This window comes from Lepus europaeus, chromosome 12 (genome assembly GCF_033115175.1).
Source record: "Lepus europaeus isolate LE1 chromosome 12, mLepTim1.pri, whole genome shotgun sequence".
Taxonomy (NCBI): domain Eukaryota; kingdom Metazoa; phylum Chordata; class Mammalia; order Lagomorpha; family Leporidae; genus Lepus; species Lepus europaeus.
In genome coordinates, this window is record NC_084838.1 from 60,127,201 (window position 1) to 60,151,899 (window position 24,699).

The 24,699-nt window shown below is 40.9% G+C and overlaps 1 protein-coding gene and 1 pseudogene across 10 annotated transcripts in view; one reads left to right on the plus strand and one right to left on the minus strand.

Annotated features, from left to right (window-relative positions):
* The window catches only part of FREM1 (FRAS1 related extracellular matrix 1), a 301,861-nt gene that overhangs the window by 21,243 nt on the left and 255,919 nt on the right, over positions 1-24,699 (plus strand). Inside the window, exon 2 of one of the 10 annotated variants that reach the window (XM_062208226.1) lies at positions 10,365-10,468. The exons of 8 other annotated variants lie outside the window; for them this stretch is intronic. The gene's annotated coding sequence lies outside the window, so the exon portion shown is untranslated. Of the gene's footprint in view, positions 1-10,364; positions 10,469-24,699 lie in introns of those variants that run through there. One more of the 10 variants, XM_062208234.1, reaches the window with a different exon arrangement.
* Positions 1,753-21,875, minus strand: LOC133771007 (SNW domain-containing protein 1-like; annotated as a pseudogene).

Here is a 24,699-nt window from a genome sequence, read left to right on the forward strand (position 1 = left end):
GCTGGCATTGGTGAAGACAAGAAATCACTCAGAGACTATGATCCTGGGTTTACATAGAATCAAAGCCGAAGCAACAAGCCAAGTGAGGCCCTGCATTCCAGCTAAACCATAAATTCTTTCTCAATAAAAGCTACTCCATAAGGAAGGGAAGAGTTCATTAGATGGGGCAGACATCAATGTAGTAACACAGGAGACTTGAAGAAACGAGATAGCAAGATGCTTCTGAAGGAACACAAGAATTAGATCCTGAACTGAAGGAAATCTATAAAATGGCAGAATGCAAAATAATGATTGTAAGGAAACTCAATGAGATGCAAGAAAATACAGACGACAGAAATGAGGAATATGAGTGACATGAATGAAAAGATTAAGGAAATAGAACTTATTAAGAATCAAATAGAAATTTTGGACATGAAATTTTTTTAAAAGATTTTTAAAATTTACTTGACAGGTAGAGTTATAGATAGAGAAACAGGGAGAAAGGTCTTCTTTCTGTTGGTTCACATCCCAAATGGCCGCTGTGGCCGGTGCTGCACCGATCTAAAGCCAGGAGCCAGGTGCTTCTTTTGGGTCTCCCTTGCGGGTGCAGGGGCCCAAGCACTTGGGCCATCCTCCACTGCCTTCTCGGGCCATAGCAGAGAGCTGGACTGAAAGAGGAGCAACCGGGACTAGAACCTGATGTCCATATGGGATGCTGGCGCCGCAGGTGGAGGATTAACCAAGTGAGCCATGGCGCCGGCCCCGGAGATGAAATCTTCAGTCAGTGAAATAAAAAATGCAATTGAGAACTTTCACAACAGAATAGTCCAAATGGAGGGAAGAACTTCAGACCTCTAGGACAAGAGTTTTGAAATAACCCAATCAGAAATATAAAGAGAAATGAATGCAAAGGAATGAAGAAAGTCTATGTGAAATATGGGATACCATTAGATGACCAAATACTTGTATTATAGTTATTCCTGAAGGAGAAGAAAAGGAAAAAGGCATTGAGAACCTGCTAAATAAAATAATAGTAAAAAATTTCCCAGGTCTTGAAAGAGACATCCAGGTATAAGAAGCTCAAAGAACCCCAAGCAGACTCAACCAAAAAAGGTATTCTCCAAGGCGTGTTGTTGTCAAATTGTCAAAAATTAAAAATAAGGAAAGGATCCTAAAGTGGTAAGAGAAAAGCATCAAGTTACATATAAAGGAAAACCAAGTATATTAATTTCTCAGTGGAAACCCTACAGGCCAGAAGAGAGTGGGATAATATCCAACCAAGGATATTATATCCAGCAAAGTTATCCTTTAAAAGTGAAAGAGAATATTTTCCAGATAAGCAAAAACTGAAAGAATTCACCACCACCAGACCAGCCTTACAAGAAATTCTGAAGGCTGTCCTGCATTAGAAGGAAGCATCGTGAGAACACGTGATACCACCAACTTCACTAACAGAGCAGGTAGAATCATCCAGTCAACAAAATGACAGGTCTTAGTTTTATCTCTCAGTACTCACCTTGATTGTGCATGGATTAAATTCACCAACCAAAATACTTAGATTGGCTGAATGGATAAAAGCTATAACTTTACTATATGCTGCCAATAAGAAGCTCACTTCAGAAACAACAGACAGTCCCCCTTTTCCGTTGGAGTAGTAGTGCTGGGATCTGGCATCTAGTTTTGGTTTTATCCTGCAACTTCCAAAGTGTTCCTCATATGACTTGCATCATTAGGGCAGAGTAATAGTTCATTTACTTCGAACAGAGGTTGCATCTACTCCTTCTTCCTCCTCTTGCCTTCATGCTCATGTTCCTTGGGGCAGCTCTTACTTTAAGATCTTTTAGAACATGTTACTCTTTGGCTTCTTTCAAAACCTGTTCAAACCTAAAGGATCTTCCTTAAACTGAACTGGTCCTTCTTGACCTCTCTGCCTGTGGTGTGAACCTTATTGGTAATGAATCTATTGGTCTTTATTCTGGCTTCTAGGTCATTACCACATATGTCCAAATTCAGGTTTTTCTGGGCCTAAAATACTTGGAACCATGTCTTTACTACCTCTCCAGGCTTGGTTGTATAAATAACCATGTCTTTACTACCTCTCCAGGCTTGGTTGTATAAATATTGCAAATTTCACTTCTACCTGCAAGTCCACTCCCTGTACCTTGGATTGATTGAGAGCCCTTGGTAGTATGTTGGTTATACTTCATTAGGAGTGCGAGTATTGGGCAGTGACTTCACTGTTACCCCAATGTTCATTTCTCTATAGGTTTAACCTCTTCTCAGGAATTCTCCTGGAAAATATCCCAGTCATGCTGTCTCTCCTTTCACCTGTCTTGCCACGTTTCATGCCTCTCACATGCCATCCAGTCCTTTTTTCTACCTGGGTTTTGATCCCAGCTCTCCTCTCCTTGGCTTTCTGGATTTTTCACATTTTTCTTCATATTTCTCCATTTATTTTTATTTATTTATTTGACAGGCAGAGTTAGAGAGAGAGACAGAGAGAAAGGTCTTTCTTCCGTTGGTTCACCCCCTGAAATGGCTGCCACGGCCGGTGCGCTGCGCCTATTCGAAGCTAGGAGCCTCCTGGTCTCCCATGTGGGTGCAGGGCCCAAGCACTTGGGCCATCCTCCACTGCACTCCGGGGCCACAGCAGAGAGCTGGAGTGGAAGAGGAGCAACCGGGACAGAATCCGGCACCCCAACTGGGACTAGAACCTGGGGTACCGGCACTGCAGGCGGAGGATTAGCCAAATGAGCTGCGGCGCCGGCCTCACCGTTTATTTTTGAGCCATCTTGCTCTCTACTTGGTCACATATTTCCATAGCTTCATGAGCCTCCAGATCAGCAATGTAGAGGGTGTCAGGCAGTTTGGCGATTTTTCATTTATGTGTACTGTCTGTGGTCCTCTTCTTTTAGCAGCCAGATATTTGGCTAATGGAATTGTGTAGATCTTTGCATTTTTTTTTTTTCAGTTGGCAATACAGGAGGACTATTCTACTCTTGTTCCTTTACAGTGGCATTTTGACTAGGAGGATGCATGACAAGGGCAAGGTGGTCTTTGGGGAATTTTCTTATTAATCTTGAGTATTAGAGTCTCTACTAGACCTCTCTGCATTTATACCATCTGGTAACCCTCTGTTGAACTCCAGAGCTGAAAGCCACATCTTACTAAGGTTGTATGTATCTGGCACACTAACATGGGCCAGTTTGTTAGCTACTTGAACTGGAATGACTGCAGCAACCTTTTATGACACAGATTTTTCTAAGACTATGTTTGTCTTTTCTGTTATTTCATTGACTCTTTGCAGGGCAGGATAATCTGCATTCATAACCTCCTTTGGAACCAGGTCAGGTATTTGCTATAAATGACCTTGACCTTTGACTGTCCTTGTTGAGTGATCACATCATACTTAATTTTTCCTCCAGGATCTTCCTGAATGGCCAGCACATTCATTATATTTTTGTACCATATTCAGTGGATGCTGAGCCACATGGATCTCTGGAAAAACACCTCCATCTCCAAGATCTTCTAACAACCAGATACCCAGTATTTCTGGTGCCTGTATGGGAAGTTTCTCTCAGGGAAGAGACCATAAGGTCTGCTGTGGCCTCTGGGATCTTGTCTCAGGCTGGTCCTGAGAGAGCTGAGTAGCTGCAGATAAAACCTGATGAGCACCATCTTCTTCTCCCAGTGCCTTTTAGTTCAAGTAAATTTCATCCATACCTATTGCTCAGGACAGATCAATTCATTTCAATCTCATGTTTGAACAATAATGTATGAGGAATGGTATAACCTTATATAAATATATCCTTTGCAAGTACTTTTATTCATTTATTCACCAATAATTGGTTAATAGGTTCAGTCATACAATTGACAGCCATACAACCATATTGATCCAACATATACTCAATGCAGCCTTTTGTTTACTGCACTAATGATAACAGCAGGAAATGAGATGCATGATCTTATTCAGTCTCAGTGGAGCTTATTGAACAGTAGGCTGCCCCTTTGTAAGGGCATAAAAAAAATAAGCTACTGCCCAGGAAGCACCTGCTATGTGTCAGCTGATGGTATTTTCACTGATGATAGTTCACTTAACCCTTACAATGAGTTGTTTAGGTTAACCATAACAAGAGTAATTTCTGTTCTCAACACTGTTAAGTATTGCTCCCAGTGCAAAGATGGGGGAGTTAGGTTTGAACCTACAAGTGCAGCCTTCCTGGCCTCCCCAGTGTGTACACAATTGTCTTGGCCTCACAGTTTTGGTTGCATCCACCAAAGTCAGTTCCCTTTTATTAATATTTCTGTGGGGTTTTAAATTTAGACTTGAATATTGCAAAACTATAAGCTGAGGACAGCAATGTGAAATAGCCAATCCCTATGTAGCACTTTCTCTGCACCAGGCAATATTCTCAATGTGTATATTTATTCACTCATTTAATTTTCACAAAACCCAATGCAGGAGAGATTATTCTCATTCTCATTTTGTACAAGGATAAACTGAACCACAAAGAGGTCAGGTAAATGATTGAGATGAGATTGGAAATAGGTCGAGCCTGATGGTCTGTGGCTTGCACTACAATGCTGTGATAATAAAAATTGCACCAACCATATAATAGCCTCCTCATTCCATAATACTTAACTAGACACAGCTAAACAATTCATGCACATGTATAGACATGCCATTGTCTACCCATGGAGCAGCTACACTTAAGGGGTGAGCTTCCTGACATAGCTCTTGTCCCCAGTACCTCTGCACCAGGCTACAGGCTAGATAGAAGTGACTGAAATGGTGTTTCAGGGTCACAGCAATGTTGAAATTGCCTGTGAATCTTCTTCATGGTGTACAGGCCCCGATAATGCCTATTGCAAAATGCTCTTTCAGTGTAAGTATGGAAAGAAGGGTTTCAGAAACCTCCTTGATTTTAGGTTAAAAATCTTCTATTTGGAAACTTATGCTTCTAAATAAAATTGGAGACTTCATCTCCATCTGTATCTATTAGCTTCCTGCCTATTTTCTGTCTTCTGGGGATTTTGTGGCTCCTTGGTGTGAGCTCACAGGCTGGGTTTGCCATTTAATTTTTTACTGGGTTATACAAGCAACTCTGGAAATTATTTGATATTTAAAAAAAGATAATTATGCATTATTATGAAGCCAATCTTTAAAAATTTTGATCAAAGGTTATTTTGTGGCCTATTAAATGACAAACCCTCAACCGCTGTGGAACTATTTCACAATGAAAATATGTTCAAGGTGTAAGCCTTAAAATTCTCAAATACAGCACAATTCCTTTAAATTATAGCAATTTTCTGATATGGTTGTTACAGTTAGTTTTGGCATTACTATAATTTATTATTCCAAGTCATGCAGTTATCAATATTAAATAAATACAGAGAGATGGGTCTCCAAGTAAAAGGGTTTATTTGAGAATAATATTTATAAAGACTAGAATTGCAATTTGAGACACTTGCACAGGTCAGAATGGCCTCTGGCTTGTCTGGAAAGCAAAGGAAGAGGTTGGGATTTCACTGGGAAAACCAAAGCCCTTATGAGTGAGTTTGAAAGTTCACTGGTGCTCACGGTGTATTGGGAGCTGGTGAGCTCTGAGTAAAGTGTATCGGTAGTCACTAGATCATATTTGTAATCCCAAAATTATGGTTGGGCCCTTGTAGCTGAGATTGGGCTCATGAGATAGTGTGTCAGGTATGTGTGCTTATGTTAAGTGATTAGCTGTCCTTGTGTGTTAGCTATTCTTGTGTTGATTCATGTAGTAAACTGTGGTTTGGAAAAATTTCTTGTGATGGTTTCTGTGACCCAGCAAATGGTACATGAACCCTCCCTTTGTGGCCTTCTCTGGCTCCGTTTTCCTAGCGTTTGATGTGATAGATTTTGAACCTCACAATTTTCACACTATCTTCTACAGTATTCTGTGCATTCCATCTGCTGTTTCATTCCCAAAATCCACAATAGCGAGGGCTGGGCCGGGCCTTACCCAGGAACTCCATCTGGGTCTCCCTAAGTACTTGACCTAGCTATGTGAGTCATCACCTATGGTTTCCCATGCACTTTAGCAGGAAGCTGGTGGATTGGGAGTCTGAAGTAGCCAGGACTTGAGCCAGACACTCTGATATGGAATGCAGGTGTTCGAGCAGTGGCTTAACCATTGCACCATAATGCCCGCTCCCTGCCCTCCTCCCTCTGCCAAGTCACACTCTGCACCTCATTATTTTAGTTAAGATGAAAGTGGATATTCAACTAAAACATGCAACCACAAGCCTTTTAGGACAGTGAAAGTCTTTTATAGGAAACTATAATAGTGGATACCTGTCATTATACAGACATGTGGCGTGTACCACACTGTGAGTGAGCCCTAATATAAACTATGGACTTGGGTAGAATTTGTCAGTGCAGGTTCATTCATTGTAACAACTGCACCAGTGGATGCAGAATGCCATTTGTGACATAGGCTGCACATGTATGGGGCATGGACTTATGAAATATTTGTACCTTCTGCTCAATTTTGATGTAAACCTAAAGCTTCTCTAGAAAAATTAAGCCTCAAAAAAGGAAATTGTGTGGCATAGTGGGTAAAGCCACCGACTGCACACTGGGCTCTGGTTTGAGTCCTGGCTGCTCCACTTCCAATCTCGCTCTCTGCTATGGCAAAGCAGTAGAAGATGGTCCAAGTCCTTGGGCCTCTGCATCCACGTGGGGGACTTGGAAGAGGATCCTGGCTTTGGATCAGCACAGCTCCAGCTGTTGCGGCCAATTGGAGAGTAAACCAGTGGATGGAAGACCTCTTTCGCTCTCTGCCTCTCCTTCTCTCTTTGTGTAACTCTTTCACATAAATCTTAAAAAAAAAAATTTGTGGGGCTGATGTTGTGGAATAACAAGTAAAGCTGTCACCTGCAATGTTGGCATCCCATATGGGCACCAGTTTGAGACCTGGCTGCCCCATTTCTGACCCAGCTTCCTGCTAATGTGCTTGGGAAAGCAACAGAAGATGGCTGAAGTGCTTGTGCCCCTGCACCCATGTGGGAGAGCTGGAAGAAGCTCCTGGCTTTGGCCTGGCCATTTTGGCCATCTGAGGAGTGAACCAGCAGATGGAAGATCTCCCTCTCTCTAACTCTCCCTATCTCTGTATAATTCTGACTTTCAAATCTTTAAAAATTGTACAATAATTAAATATGGGAGTGAAAAGGATGCAAATAGTAATAAATATCAGAAGACAATGTTTAAAAAATTGCTTCCAAGAATACTGAGTGAATATATTTTAATGGCTAAAACCTTCAGTTAATGTTAAGGTTCTGTCAGAGGATTTCTTTGTTCGAATTTGCCCTTGGTGCTGGCCTATGCTGATATCTAATTGTGACCTACCTGAAGGGATCTTGATCTTAGGATTTGCTGAGTGTGGTAAGCCTATTTGCTTGGAACTAACCTTCATGTACATGGTTCTTTTATATGATAAAACTTTATGTGCAAGAAAATAAAAGAGCACATAGCTTTCTTAATTACCAGTTCCCTTCTCACAAAGGGATTGATAAACTGTCCTAAAGTGAGCCTCCATTTCTTCTCTCTAAATCCTCATACCATTCTTATTCTTGGTAAGTGGCTCAGGCCAAAAGAATTCCAGTTAAAATTCCACAAGAAAAGGGACTTTGCTTTATACACTACTGTATCTCTAAGCATAAACCAATACCAGACTTGGGGTGAGTATTCAAAAACTCATTTGCTGAATGATCAAGTCAATGCAGTAAACAGAAGCTCAAATTAAAATTTATCATAAAGATAGAAAAGAATAGAAAAGCTGAGGATGATAGTAGAAAACTTTTAAAAATTAGGATTGAGATCCATGATCCAACTAACAAGCATTCCATTGGAGAAAAAGAGAAAGAAATTAAGTAAAATTTTAAAGTTTTCCAAAACTGAAGGATGTGTCTTCATGTTGAAAAAATCCACAAGTACACATTAAGAAAATTGTAAAAGACCCACATAAAAGCATAATCCTAAGAAATTTTAGAATACCAGAGACGAACAGAAAATTCTAAGGGAATATGCAGTTGTGTGTATTATGGTTTTTTTGTTTTTTTTTTTAAAGAATTTTTTCTCACATTTATTCAAAAGGCAGAGTTACAGAGGGAGAGACAGAGATTTTCCATTTGCTGGTTCAGTCCCCAAATGGCTACAACGGCCAGAGTTGGGCCAGTCTGAAGTCAGGAGCCAGGTGCTTCTTCCACACGGGTGCAAGAACCCAAGCACTTGGGATATCTTCCGCTGCTTTCCCAGGCCATTATTAGGAAACTGGATCAGAAGTGGAGCAGCCAGAACTTGAACCTGTGCACATATGGGATGCCGGTGTTGCAGGCAGTGGCTTTACCTGCTGTGCCGCGATACCAGCTCAGATTATGCAGATTTAATAATCACAAGAAATTACTAATAAAGACAAGGGAGTGGAGTTGGGAAGAGAAATCAGGTGTTTGCCACAGTGGCTAAGATCCATATGACTCAGCATCCAGTGCATATGGGACAAAAGAAAACTGAATGTGCTGACCATTCAGGAAGATCTTGGAGGAAGCCATAAATACGGTATGATTGCTCAACAAGGACAGTCAAAAGTCAAGGTCATTTATAGCAAATACTCTGACCTGGTTTAAAAGGGGGTTATGAATACAGATGCTCCAGACCTGCAAAGACTCAATGAAGAAGCTGTTAAAGAGTAACAGAGAAGACTAGAGTAGTCTTAGAGAAATTCGCATCACAAAAAGTTGCTGCAGCTGACAAACTGGCTCCTGCTCAGTGTGTCCATCAGGTACCACCTCATCAAGCTGTGACTTCCAACCCTGGAGTTCAACAGAGGGTTATAGGATAGTAGAAATGCAAAAAGAAAATTCCTCGAGGACCACCTTCTCCTGCACATAACATGCATTGTTCTAGCCAAAAGAAGACTATAAAGGAACAACAGGAGTGGAAAATTCCTCTCCTAGTGCCATCTGAAAAATTGCAATGCTCATACATTGTATAAGTTTCCTATTGCTGCTAGGACATGCTATCCAAACCGGATGGTTTAAAACAACACAGTTCTGGCAGTCAGAAGTTCCAAATCCATTTTATTGCACTGAAACCAAGGTGTCACGTTCCCTCCAGAGGCTCTAAGGGGGAATCTGGGTCCTTGGCTCATTCAGCTCTGACATTGCCTACACTCCTTTTCTCCAGGCTCAATGCCAGCTTCTTAATGCCTTTGGTCAACACATCACTGCCTACTTCTCTAGTCAAGTCTTCTACCACCCCCATCTTGTGAGAACACTGACATACTATTTAGGGCCAATTTGGGTAATCTTGGATATTCTTCCCATCTCAAGAGCCTTGATTAAACCCATTTGCAAAGTTCCTTTTGCTGTGTAAGGTAACATTTGCTTACAGGGATTAGGACCTGGAAACCTTTGCAGGCCATTATCTAGCCCACTAGAGACTTTCTGAGTTTGAAGTACATTTTTGAAAATAATTGTGTAATTAATTTGAAAGCAGATAGAGGAAATTCCATTTGCTAGTTTACATCCCAAATTCCCATAATGGCCAGAGCTGGGCTAGGCCAAGACTGGGAGACTAGAAACAATACAGGTTTCCTACGTGGATGGGAGAGACCCAAGTACACGAACCATCAACTGCTGCCTCCCAGGGTTTGCATTAGCAGGAAGTTGGATCAAAAGTGGAGTAGTCAGGATTAGAATCAGATGTTCTGATAAGGAATGCAGAAATCTTAAACAAGGACTTGACTGCTATATCAAACAGCCACCCCAGACACAACTCTTTTTGAAAGTATAGCTGAATAGGAACTGGGAAATGGAACAGGAGTTGGAGGAAGAAGTGGTGTCAATAATTTTTTTTACATAAACTATATTAAAGTATAATTTCTATACAATTAATGTATCTATTGTAAACATACAGCTTGATGAACCTTGACAAATGTATATACCTGTGTGTTGATGAACTATGGCAGATGTATACACCTGTGTAATCATCACTATAGCCTAAATGTAGAAAATTCTCATCACCTACTAAATTCCTTCATAATCCTGGGCAGTCCGTCTTCACTGCCAGGCAACCACTGATTTTCTTTGTTGCTGTGGATTAGTTCTGCCTGTTCTAGAATTTCACATAAGTGGTATCATGACTGAGTAGTCTTTTATGCCTGGTTTCTTTGTCTCACATCATGCTCTTGAGATGCAGTCATGTTGTCGTGTCTATCTTTATTTCTTTTAATTGCTGAGTAGTAGCCCATGGTGTGGCTATACCACCTTTTTTATCCATTACCTATTAACAGAAATTGCAGAAAGAGGAAATTTTAAAACTTTCAACTCAAAAATTTTTAATTGATTTCTTTTAGGTGTCAAAAACAAAATTTCAGCAAATTGAATTTTTAAGACCAAATTGACTCTTATTAGCACATGAACCAGGCAGCATCCCTTCTACAAACAGAAGTTCTACCAGGTAAGGCAGAACAGTTGGCTTTTGTAGGGTAACTAGAGAAGAAACTAGAAAATGGATTAACTAATTGTAAAGAGTGGATTAACAGATCACTTAGGTTACTTTTATAGATTAAAGTAGAAGGGGCTTCCTTGTTCAGGCTCAGGTTGACTGGGCCTTTCTGATTAGTTGTGATGGGCCTCTCATTTTTACATGTACCTAGCATGAGCATTTCCATTGGTTTGGCCATGTCTGTTAGGGCCCAAGGCAGGAACTCATTTCCAAACAGTGGGTTCTCATAGATTTATTAACATACGGCTGGTATTTTTTTATGTTTTGTGTAAGAAAATCATTGCCTGTTCTAACGTGGTGGGAATTTTTTTCTGTGCTTCCTCTGGAAGTTTTATGGTTGTAGATTTTATGAGTGGATTTTGTGCAATGTGAGGTTAATTTTTTCCATGTGGATATCCTGTTGTTCTAGCACTCTTGATAAGATTGTTGTTTCCTTGGAGGATTACCTTGTGTCACAAATCAATTGATCACGTGCTATGGTTTGAGTGTCTCCTCCAAAAGTCATGTTGAAATTTAATGGTTAATGTAATTATATCAGGAAGTGGGACCTTTAAGGGTTGATTCAATCATGAAAGCTCCACCATCATGAATGAATTAATACCATTATCTTGGGAGTAGATTTATTATTATGGGAATAGCTTTGTCTCATGCATGTTCTGCTGAATCCCCTCTCTCTGTGTCCACCCCCCATCTTGTGTGCACGTGCACACATGTTCTCTCACATATATGATGTTCCCTGCCATGTTTTGAGGCAGCAAGATCTTCACTAGATGTAACCCTTTGATGTTGGACTTCCTACCCTCTGGAACTGTGAGAAATAGATGTCTTTTCATTATAAGTGATGCTACCTTGTCCGTGACATTCTATTATACCAGCAGAAAGTGCACTATGGGCCATTTCTGTTTCATTGTTCTATGTGTCTATCCTTCTACCAGGATTCCTGCATTTGATCGTAGGTCTTGAAGTCAGGTAGTATACAGTTACCAATTACAGATGTTTGACCTGACTGCATTAAAATAATCACTTAAAAACATTGAAAGTTGCTAGGGAATTATATGTGTTTTGGTTGATTATCTGCATTTCATTGAGAGATTCTCTAATGTTGGTATCTGTGGTTGTTGTCCCTTCCATGCTGCTCGATTTCCTTTAGACAAGAATACTTTATTGTCCACAGGGCACATGCTTTCCAGCAGGTGGTAAATTCCAAATATTTGCTGTTGAAGGCCTTCCTTAATACTTCTGTTTTTTTTTTTTTTAAAAAGATGTTTTATTTATTTGAAAGTCAGACTTACAGAGAGGCAGAGGCAGAGAGGCAGAGAGAGAGAGAGAGAGAAGGGGGTCTTCCATCCACTGATTCACTCCCCAGATGGCCACAACGGCTTGAGCTGTGCCGATCTGAAACCAGCTTCTTCCAGGTCTCCCATGCGGATACAGGGGCCCAAGGACTTCGGCCATCTTCTGCTGATTTCCCAGGCCACAGCAGAGAGCTGGATCAGAACTGGAGCAGCCGGGACTCGAACTGGTGCCCATATGGGATGCCAGCACTGTAGGCCACAGTACCGGCTCCAATACTTCTGTTTTGAGTTTCTCGGTTCAGCTTACCCTCTACTGCTGGTTACTTTTGGTTCTCTCAGGTCCTTTTCCAAACATTAAATCTGGTTTCCTAAGAAGTAGGGAAAAAGCCAGTGGCCTACCTACAAAGATTTGAGAGAAAGGAAAAGGTACCCATATTTGATCACTCTACTTTGTTGACAGGTTTTCCTTTTGACTCTCATCTTGCCTCTGGTTCCTTGCAGTTCCATTTCTGAGCCTGTCCATGGTCTTGTGGACATTTGATTTATTGTTTTCTCTCTCATGAGATGCTGGATTCTTCCCTTTGCTAGAGTTTTTAATATTCCCCCGTCATTCTGTCTTTGAGAATTTGTTCACATATTCATTGGCAATCGCTCCCCTCCTTTTTTCTTTGTGGATCTGTACATTTTTAATTTCTTTCATTTGGGATGTTTCAAAAGCTGAAGGATAATTGCAGAGCTTCCTTTCACACTGTTAGCCAGATGTGCTCTTTTACAAACTTTAAATAATAAATACTTCACAAAAGTTATTCTTAAGGAAATTTGCTATCCACAGTATGCTTTGTAAAATGCTTGTCACCAATGACCCATATCAGCAATCAAAATTACAACAAATGTAACTGTGGATCTTATTGGCTTTTTTCCTGAACTGATATAGCCTACATTCTGCAAAACAGAAGGAGAGGTCCCACTGGGCAGTTAGATCAGGTTGCCTTTTCTACCTGATTTCTTTGAAGGGGACTTTGTCATTGCACTGATTCAAGTAGACTAGAATGTCTTATTTTTAGGAAAAATTTTTATTTTGGGGATTTATCTGCTTCCTTAAAGTTTTAGTTTAATTATGTGGTATTTACCAAGAGTGACTCCATTTTGATTTGATCTGGTCTGTTAGAGCCTAGTACAGGATCTCAGAGCAAACCAATGACCTCTCGTAATTTTTCTTTAAAACCTGTTATCTGCTTGCTCAGTGCCACAGGTCTATGATCTAATCTGTGCATCCTGGGCTGAGTACCTACAGGATCTTGATTGGGTTCTGAGTTCTTCAGTCTTTGGACAGTTGCACAATGGTAGGAATGTATGATTTCTATTTTTTGTGTAAAGAGATACATCTTAGCTAGAAATGATTTCTCCAGAAACATGGACATTAAACATCACCTTGAACTTAAGCAGTTCAGAAAGACTTTTCTTACTTTCATGTAGTCTACTTCTATAAACTCAAAGCTTTAAATGATGTGTCACTGTCTCTCACTTCAGTACAGAGTTCTTGTTCTTCTGATGTTGAAAAATTTGCCTGAGTATCTATAGAAATCTGCAAGATTCCCACAAATTCATAAGGAGCATATTCATAGTTTTCTATAACTGCCCTCGTGTTTTTCTTTGATTTATAGCACTGCAGCCTGAATGAAGATGTCCCCCAATTCTAAAAATCTACACTGGGCAACCATTTGGTGCAGTGGTTAAGACAGAACTTGGGACACTGACATCCCATATCGGAGTGTCTGGCTTTGAGTCCCTGCTCCACTTCTGATTATAACTTCCTGCCAATGGACTCCCTAGGAGGCAGCAGTTGATGACTCAAGTATTTGGGTCCCTGCCTATATTGAGCTCCTTTCTCCTATCATCCTGGTCTGGCCCTGGGTATTGTGAGTATTTGGGGAGTGAATCAGCAGATGGAAGATCTCTCTATGTAACTTTCTGTCTTTCAAATAATATGAAAATAAATAAATACACTCACACGAAGCATCTATAAGCAGAGTCAAATTTAGTTAAGGAAGCTTGGTTGAGTAGAGTTTATTTTATTTGACTAGAGTTGCAATTAGATTGAGTTTGAGCTGACTCGGGTATTGATTTAGGGATTTTAACTTAGTAGAGAAGAATTTGATTTGAGGTTGATTTGGGTCTGGAATGAGTTACCTGGAGGTCGATCTGACTTGAAGTTGAATTGAGAAGAGGCTGAACCACATGTGTCAAGATTCAGTTCTGTAGAAAAGGAATTGAGTAAATTTGGATGGCACCTGGATTAGGGTAAGCAAACGAAAACTTCCACATAGCAGAATAAACAAACTAAAACTCTGGAGTAAATTCTCCAAAATCCTTTTGAACCTTTCTACTAGGGGTCATCTCTTAGCTCTTTCCAGATGGAAAGGGCTTACTCACAAGGCGTTCTGTTTGCTCTTTCTCTTTTCCCCTCCACTACCCATTCTGAGATAACATAAAAATTCCTTTCCTTGTTTCTCTGTTTGTAACTCTTCTCTAACAGCCAGATCCTTATGTCTCAACTTGTACTCTAACTGCTTGTCAGGATTTTGCAGAGACGGTGCCATCCCTATGAAGGTATGGCAAATGGCTACACTAATACAATTTTCTCTACCTTGTTACCTGTACTTGGGCTACTGAGAAATTACAAAATGATTCTCTGTTTTAAAAAGTTTTATTTATTTATGTTTATTTGAAAAGCAGGGAGAGGGAGAGAAAGAGATTTTCCATCTGCTGATTAACCCCCTAAATGTCCACAACAGCCATAGCTGGGCAAGGCTGAAGCTAGGAGCCTGGAACTCAATCTGGGTCTTCCAAGTAGTGGAACCCAAGTACTTTAGCCATCACCTGTTGCCTCCCAGAGTATTAGCAGGAAGCTGAATGTGAAGGAGAGTGAGGATTTGAAGCTTGGCAATCTAGTATGGGCTGTGGGGCATCGCAAGCTGCATCTTTATTTTTTAATAGAAAACTTTTATTCAATAAATATAAATTTCAAAAGTACAACTTTTGGATTATAGTGGTTCTTCCCCCATAACCACCCTCCCAACCGCAAACCATCCCATCTCCTACTCCCTCTCCCATACCATTCTTCATTAAAATTCATTTTTAATTAGCTCTATATACAGAAGATCAACTCTATATTAAGTAAAGATTTCAACAGTTTGCACCAGCACAGACACACAAAGTATAAAGTACTGTTTGAATACTGGTTTTACCATTAATTCGTATAGTACAACACATTAAGGACAGACATCCTACATGGGGAGCAAGTGCACAGTGACTCCTGTTGTTGATTTAACAATTGACACTCTTGTTTATGACGTCAGTAATCACCCGAGGCTCTTGTCATGAGCTGCCAAGGCTATGGAAGCCTCTTGAGTTCACCAACTCCAATCTTATTTAGTCAAGGCCATAATTAAAGTGGAAGTTATCTGCTCCCTTCAGAGAAAGGTACCTCCTTCTTTGATGGCTCGTTCTTTCTACCAGGATCTCACTCAAAGAGATCTTTCATTTAGGTCATTTTTTGCCAGAGTGTTTTGGCTTTCCATGCCTGAGAAACTTTTTAGCCAGATCTGAATGCCTTAAGGGCTGATTCTGAGGCCAGAGTAATAAGCTGCATCTTAACTGCTGCATTTAAATGCCCAGCTTTGTCGTCTTCATTTTGTTTTTTTTTTTAAAGATTTATTTATTTGAAAGTCAGAGTTACACAGAGGAGAGGAGAGGCAGAGAGAGAGGTCTTCCATCTGCTGATTCACTCCCCAGTTGGCCGCAATGACCAGAGCTGTGCCGATCTGAAGCCAGGAGCTTCTTCTGGGTCTCCCATGTGGGTGCAGGGGCCCAAAGACTTGGGCCATCTTCTACTGCTTCCTCAGGCCATAGCAGAGAGTTGGATCAGAAGAGAAGCAGCTGGGACTCAAACCGGCGCCCATATGGGATGCCAGCGCTTCAGGCCAGGGTGTTAACTTGCTGCGCCACAGTGCCAGCCCCAATCTTCTTTCATTTTGCAGTACATTGACTCAAATACTAGAAGAAAAGGAAAATATTTGCTCGTTGGAAGATGCTAGGTGTACAATACTGTGCTTTCTCTTTCTACAGTCTTTATTACCTGTAGTCAACCACAGCCTGAAAATACTAAAAGGAAAATTCCAGAGACATACATAAATTTTAAATTTTGTACTGTTCTGAGTACCATGTTGAAGTCTGCATTGCCCTACTCCATCCAGTCTCATCCTATCTAGATATGAGCCATCCCTTTGTCTAGCATATCCATTTAGAACGTATGTACATCGTCTGTAGAGGACAGGATTGGTATTACCAGCAGTTTCAGGTGTCCACAGTAGGTCTAGGAACATAAGCGGTGTATTCTTTGTACCTGTAGGTCAGTCCTGTGTTTGCAATAAATGAATCAGGGTAGCAATGGTAATTTATTTGAATTTTTATTGATACAAAGAGAACAGATTTCATGTATTTCATAAATACAATTTTAAGAAGATAACCATATTTCCCTTAATCCTCCACCACCCCCTCTTTCTTTTTTCTTTAATTTTTGTAATAGCATACTTTGACTTAACTTTATAATCACAGGTTTAATGACCACTAATCATAATGTCCAACAAGTAAAAAGTAGAAAAACCACTGTTTCACAGGAATATAGACAAGGGCTATAAACAACAATCAAACCATAAGATGTCAGTTTCATTCTTATGCAGCGTTTTGGGTTTTTTTTGGTATTCTATATTAACTACCATTGTGATGCCTCTGACGTTATTTTGGTTGTTTAAGATTGCTTTAGCTATTTGGGGTCTTTTGTGTTTTCATATGAATTTTGGGATTCTTTTTTTCTAGATCAGGAATATTGGTGTATAGTTATGTTTCTCTCTTGTATCTTTTTGTGGTTTTTGAATTAAGGTGATGCTGGCCTCACAGAGGAGTTTGGGAGGATTCCCTCCCTCAATTGTTTTGAAGAGTTTAAGAAGAATTGGGACTTGTTCTTCTCTAAAAGTTTGGTAGAATTCAGCTGTGAAGTCATTTGGCTCTGGGTTTTTCTTTGGAGGGTCTTTATTACTGATTCAATCTCTGTCTTGGTTATTGGTTTATTCAGATTTTCTATGTCATCATGCCTCAATTTTGTTGAATTGTATGTGTCCAACAATCTTTCCATTTCTTCTAGATTTTCCAATTTGTTGATATATAGCTATTTGTAATAATTCCCAGTGGTTCTTTTTATGTCAGTGACATCTCCTTTTTTCTTCGCTCATCTTTGATTTTATTAATTTAGATCATCAAACATTTTTTTGGTTGGTTGGGTCAATGATTTGTCAATTTTGTTCATTTTTTTCAAAAACAAGCTCTACATTTTAATGATCTTTTGTATGTTTTTCAAATAAATAAATCTTTTTTAAAGTCGGAGTTACACAGAAAAGAAAAGGCAGAGAGAGAGAGAGAGGTCTTCCATCTGCTGGTTCACTCCCTAATTGGCCTCAGTGGCTGGAGCTGCACTGATAGAAGCCAGGAGCTTCTTCCAGGTCTCCCACGTGGGTGCAGGGCCCAAGGAGTTGGGCCATCTTCTACTGCTTTCCCAGGCCATAGCAGAGAGCTGGATTGGAAGTGGAGCAGCCAGGACTCGAGCCAGCACTCATTTGGGATGTCAGCACTGCAGGTGGTGGCTTTACCTGCTATACCACATAGCCGGCCCCTGTATGGTGTTTTAAAATTTTCAATTTTTGCTTATTTAATTTTTATTTATTTTCTCCTAGTAATTTTAGGCTTTTTTTGGTTGTTGTTTTTCTAGGTCCTTGAGATGCATTGTTAAATCATTTATTTGATCTCTACAGTTTCTTGATGTAGGTACTAATTGGCATAAACTTTCCTCTTAACACTGTTTTTGCTGTACCCCCTAAGTTTGATATGCTGTGTTGTCATTTTCATTTGTTTCAAGGAATTTTTTATTCCCTTTTGATTTTTTCCTAAGGTCCACTGTCCATTCAGGAGCTTGTTGTTCAGTCTCCATGTGTTTGAATATTTTCTAGAGTCTCTTAAGTTGTTAATTTCCAGCTTTATTCCTTTGTGGTCAGAAAAGATACATGGTATGATTGCAGTTTTTTTTTTTTTTTAATTTGTTGAGTCTTGTTTTATGGCCTAGGCTATGGTCTCTCCTTGAGAATGTTCCATGTATCGATGAAAAGAACATGTATTCTGCAGCTGAGGGATTAAATGTTCTGTAGATATCAATTAGATCTATTTTGTCAATAGTGTAGATTAGCTCTGTTGGTTTTTTTTTTTGTTGATTTTTGTCTTAGTTGATAAGTCCATTGATGAACATGGAGTGCTGAAGTTCCCCTTTACTATTGTATTGGAGCATATGTCTCCTGTCAGATACATTAACATATGTTTTAAATAGCCAGGTGCCCTAGCCTTGTGTGCATAATATATTTACTATAGTCACATCTTCCTATTAGCTTGATTCCTTGGTCATGGCATAATTCCATTCATTGTCTATTTTGTCTGGTATTAAGATAGTTTCTCCTGCTCATTTTTTATTTTAATTTGCATTAAATATCTTTTTCCATCCTTTCACTTTCAGTCTGTGTGTTTCTTTGTCGGTGAGGTGTATTTCTTTTACCAGTATATAGATGGGTCTTGCTTTTTAATCCATTCAGCTAGTCTGTATCTTTTAATTGGAGAGTTTAGTCCATTTACGTTCAAGGTTATTATCAATAAATAATGACTTGGTCTTGCCATATTTTTCTATTTTTTTTGGTAAATATTTCTATTGTTTAGGATTTCCTTTGTGTTACTATTAGGAAGCTTTCTGCCATCATAATCTTTCATTATGCTGCTTATCTTACTTGATTTCTGTGTGTAGTACATCCTTACGTGTCATTTGTAAGGCTGAGCGATGACAAATTCTTTCACCTTTATTCTCCATTTTTAAATGACAGCTTCACTGTGTACAGTATTCGTGGCTGACAGTGTTAAGGGCTTGGACTATATCTGTCCATTCTCTGCTGGCCTATAGGGTTTCTGATGAGAAATATGTTAATCTGATTGGAGATCCTTTAAATGTAACCTAACATTTCTGTGTTGAATATTTTACAATATTTTCTATGTGTTTACCTTTGAAAGTTTAATATTTGTGAAGATCTTCTCTGATCATGTCTCTTTGGGGTTCTAGATGTTTCTTGTATGTAGATATCCATATCTTTAAATAAATTAGGGAGATTTTCTGGTGTTCTTTCACTGAAGAAAATTGCTAAATCATTTTTTTCACTCCTTCAAGAATTCCTAAGACAATATATTTTGTCATTTGATGTCTTCCCAAAAATCCTGAAAACTGTTTTCAGTTTTTCTAATTTCTTTTTTTTTTTTTGTCTGACTTAGATATTTCAAAAGCTTTGTCTTTCAGCTAAAATATTCTTTCTTCTGTCTCACTGTTCTGTTGTTTAGGCATTACACTATTTTTTTATTTGAAATATTGAATTACACATTTTTAAATATGATTTTTTAAAATTTCTATTTCCTGGTAGAATTTTTTATACATGTCATTCACACATTTCTTCAATTCATATAATTGCTTCTCTGTGTTTTTGAGTAATCTTAGAATCATTGACACAATGCCAGAAAAGGAATTCAATCTCCTCATCTTCATAGTCTAATATTGAAGCATTATTGTTTTCCTTTTTGGAAAGTTATATTGTCTTCCTTGTTCATGTTTCTTGTTTTTCTATACTTTTTATGCATCTGCAGAAACACTTGTTCATATCTCCTGAAATTTTTGTTCTTGGGAATGTGTTTCTAGGTGTATTGGAATGCCTGTATCTTAAGGGGGTATACAGAGATGTGTGCTGGATGAGGCCAGGGAGCTCTGGCCAACGTTTGTCAGTGGGGCAAAAGTCCAGGGTAACACACAAGTTATGAGTAATAGGCTTCCTGTGTAGTCAACGGGGGAGAGGTCTGATCACTGCCTCTACCCAACCACACAAAGAATCTATGTGCTCCATAGTGTGAGCATGGAGCCCTCTGCAGTGTCCATTACCGGTGATCAGGGAGTTATTTGCTTCTGGAGTCAGGCTCAGTAATTATGCAAAGACCCAGCACCCCACAAGGGATCCACTCTCTGCCCTGTGAAACTTATGGTCCAAAGAGAGCTGCCTTGGAACCAGCCACCTGCCTGACAGAGGTCAGTCAGTGCCCCACCCTGGCAAGCTGAGTCTGGTGCTTTGGTGGGAGGAGGGGTGGGTAGCTACTCCAGATACCCATGGGCACCCCAGAGGGAAGAGGGAGAGATGGCAGCTTTGTGTGTTCCTTGAGAAACCCATTTCATCCCCCTTTAACTCTCAGACTCAGCCTCCCCCTCTACCTCCCCAGAGCTGCATGAAGGAAGGAAGCCTGCCTTTCTACTCTTATTTCTCCTTAGAGGGCCCAGCTGTTTTGGCATAGTTAGAACTGAGAGCCGGGGCCTGAACACATCTACAGAGAGAATGTTCCCAATACTGTGGTACAGCTTCTGAGGTGGAGATGCCCTGGGGGACAGGGAGGGCTGAGAGTTACCGAGGAGAAAGAGCTGTGGTGGTCAGAACTGACTGTGAGCACACATGAGACACTCTCTGGATCACTGCAGAAATTACTTGAGGAAGCCTTGCCAGGGACTGGACTCCTGCCTGAGCAGTATGGATGGGCTGTTGCTGCCGCAGTGTGGAATTCATGATGTGCCCATGGGTGCATGAGGCTGGGGCATACATGGGTTTTCCTGTTCTCTTCCTTCTAGCACGTAGGTTCCCTCATTCATCAGGCGTACTTCAAATTAGACCTTGGCTTCATTGATGAATAGGGGTTTTTAACTTGCTCTTAAGTTATTCCTGTATTTGCAGGGGGCTGCATAGGTGAGACTGTACCGGGAGCAATGACAAAGGGTCTCATGTTGCCTGGGGAAGGGAACAGTGTCCAGGAAAGCTTCGGAGAGGAGTTTTGAGTTGGGTCTTTTTTCCTTTTTAAATATTTATTTGATAGAGCTATGGCAGAGTGGGAGAGGGAGATATCTTTAATCTGCTGGTTCATCCCCCAGATAGCTACAACAGCCATACCCATGGCTAGGCCAGGCCAAAGCCAGGAGCCAGGGGGCTTCACGTAGGTGGCAGGAGCCCAAGCACTTGGACCATCTACCACTGCTTTCCCAGGCCATTAGTTAGGAGCAGGATTGCAAGTGGAGCACCCAGGACCCAAAAAGGCACTTGTATGGATTGCCGGCATTGTAGGCAGCAGTTTTATTAGTATGCCACAAAGCTGGCCCCTGAGTTGGGCCTTAAAGGAAGGGTTCATGTGTGGTCCAGTGAGACCTGGCGCATTTTCATCTTATCAGCAGCCACATATCGACCAGCATTTGTTGGAAACTAAGTAGGGCCTGGCATTCCACTCAGCACTTGCCAGGCACTCTCATTTCATCTACCAGAATCCATAGTCTGGAAGGTGCTTCACAAGCCAATATTGAATAGAATGAAATTTTGGCTTCTGCCCTCAATTTATTCCTTGGACCTTTTTTTTTTTTTATTTTTTTTTTTATTTTTTGACAGGCAGAGTGGATAGTGAGAGAGAGAGACAGAGAGGAAGGTCTTCCTGTTGCCGTTGGTTCACCCTCCAATGGCCGCCGCGGTAGCGCGCTGCGGCCGGCGCACCGCGCTGTTCCGATGGCAGGAGCCAGATGCTTATCCTGGTCTCCCATGGGGTGCAGGGCCCAAGCACTTGGGCCATCCTCCACTGCACTCCCTAGCCACAGCAGAGAGCTGGCCTGGAAGAGGGGCAACCGGGACAGGATCCTTGGACCTTTTGATAATGGCTTATAAGGCATTGCTTTGACTGTCACTTACCTGTAACACGATGGCTTCTGTCTTTTGGCACCAACATGCTTCCACATCTGTGTCTTCTCCATTCTCCTCCAGGCCACTCTTGGCAATGAACTCTCTCAGTGGATTTCTTGAATAATGAACGTTTTTAAGGTTGTGCCTTTTCCTTCCAGTAAGGCTACAAGGCTCCATTTATCTACCATCTATCTATTTATTTACTTTGAAATTTTAAACCTTCTTACCAGTTTGCCAAATTTTGTCTTTTGGAGCAAAAAGTTCTTTTTTTTTTTTTTTTAAGGCACAGAATGAAAACTTCCCACATCTCATGGCGGCCACGTGCTGTGCATCCAGTGCCCAGTTTACAAACTCTAATATAGAACATGTTTGAAAAGACTCCCAGCTAATCCACACTGAGAATATTTATGTACTTCTTGGGGGGATTTTGGCATGGGTGTTTCTTTTCTGGAACAGGTGGTGAAGCTAAATTTGTTTGGTGTGCTTGACATACTTGGAGCCTTATATTAAAAGACTTCAGTGGCTGAATAAACAGTTCTTCCTTTCTTTGTTTACAGGGATTTGGGGTTTTCTCTGGGGTGTTGGATTTCTGTTTCTGCCCCCAGGCAGGCTGCAAACTGTTCCTGGCCCACATTCTTTCACTGGGACAAGAGGCCGGCTGATTTGGCTTGGAAACCTTGCTGCTGGGCTGTGAGATGTGGCCTCCAGCTCTGTCAATTGGGTCAGGATGGATTTTAGTAATTCCTTCAGATCCATAGGAACAAAAGAAACCCATACACTTTGTTCAATGTCTTCATATTGATGTGAAGTTGCTTCCTTACAGTGTCACAAGATGGCAGGGGGAGGGTGGGAAGAGTGTGGGCAGGGGTGCAGATTTAAAAGTACCTGCAGGGTGCCTATTGCTTCATTTGAAAGTCTTTTGGGTATAAAAGCAGATGATTGACTTTTTGTTCTGCCTGTAGGAAATGAATATCCCCAGATTAGCTTTGTGACAGAAAGTGAGGCTTTCCTTCTAAGGAGTATCATTGCTTTCTTAAGTCCTTGTAGTGGGCCAGTTGGTGAGACCAGACCCAATCCTTTCTTGGGGTAGATTTTTGGACTGACTACCCCAACTTGAGGCTCCAGGGTGTTACTGGGAGATAGTTTTGGAAATATCTTTGGTGGGTAGGATGAGAGTCGACCGCAACTAAAAAACCTTGGTGCTGTCACACTGGGCTTTAGCTAGAAGGTGTCACTGACATGATGTTGCTGTAGGTTGTATGGAATTGTTGCTTCCTAGAGCAAACCTGGAAAAAAAACTCCTATTTGCAACTGTCAGAGTTGTCCTTTCATTGCCCAGATTTGTGTGATGTTCCTTTGTCCTTCCAGATGTTTATTAGTGTTTTCATTGATGATTGGGAGGTCTGAGCTTCTAATCTGAGGTGGCACAGGCTAGAAGAGCTAAAGTTCACTTGCATTTAGCATGGAGGTCTCCTTTTGGTATAAATTCATTCTTTGATTTCTGCAGGCAGTATCAGGCTTTAGATCCACTCAGATTTGAGTTCAATTATGCAACCTGCATAATGAAATAGCTGTGGTACAGATTCAGCTGTTATGGCAAAGGCCAAAGTCACGTGACTTCAACAGGATGGAAATTTCTGTCTCCTATAACAAAGCGTCCACTCTAAGGTCGATGTGACAACTTCATTGGGTCTGGTTTCTTTTTGTTCTCCTATCTTGAGCCTACCGCTTCTGTTTCATGTCTAGGGCAAGGCTGCTCCACCTTCCACTGTCAAATCTGCATCTTTTCCGGCGTAGAGGAAGAAGATAATGGAGGTCATGTCCCTTTAAGAAGTCACACATGCCACTTTTGCTCACAGCCCATTGCCCAGTGCTTAATTGCATTGTTACAGATTGAATGTATGGCCCTTCCAAATTCATATGTCAAAGCCCTAGCCCCAATGTGATGATATTATGAGGTGGGGCCTTTAGTAAGTAATTAAGTTTACATAAGGTGTGATCTTTCATGACTTACTGCCCTGTAAGAAGAGTCCAGGGGGGCAGGCATTGTGGCATAGCTCGTGAAACCGACTCCTGTGCTGCTGACATCCCATTTGGGTGCAAGTTTGAGTCCTGGCTGTTCCTCTTCCAATCTAGCTCCCTGCTAATAATTTGGGAACGCAGTGGAGGAAGACCCAAGTGTTTGGGATGAAGCTTCTGGCTTTGGCCTGGACCAGCCCAGCACTGGCCATTGTGGCCATCTGGAAGTAAACCATCATGTAGAAGATCTTTCTCCCTCTCTCCCTCTCTCCCACTGCGCTTCCACCCTCCCCCTCTTTCTCTGTAACTCTTTCAAAATAAACAAATCTTAAAGAGAGACAGAGTCCAGAGCTCTCTCTGTCTCTTCCAGGTGAGACAGCCATTGGCAAAGTAGGAAGAGAGCCCCAACAAGAGCTGAATTATCCGTTGACTTGATCTTGACTTCTCAGTCTTCAGAACTGTGAGAAGGTTTCTGTTATTGAAACCGTTCATCCGATCTGGGTGTTTTGTCCTAACAGTCTGAGCAGATTAAGATAATGTAAGGCAATGGCCATACCAAAAAGTTAAGAAATGTACTTAGTCAAGTGGCTGTGTGTCCAGCTAAAACTCAGAGATTTATTATTGAACCGAGGATAATGGAAATTAAGAGTCAACTCTGTCACAGATAAATTATTTTCATTTTCTGTGTCTTATTTTCTTCACCTGGAACATGAGATTGATCTCAGAATTATAAGACTTAAATAATGCTTATAAGGCTTTTAACTTGTGTCTGAGGCATAATTACTACTCAACTGTTGCTGTGGATTCGTTCTGAGAGGAGAAGCACAGTGGGGGCAAGAAACTCGAGTCACAATACAGACACAGTCACGGTTGAAAGTGGACTAGAGGTGATCAGCTCGCAGACTCGTTTATTGCAGTTGGTACAGCAGCTTATATAGCTGAGGCAGCCAATCCGGTCAAGGGGCAGTTTATGCTGTAGCCA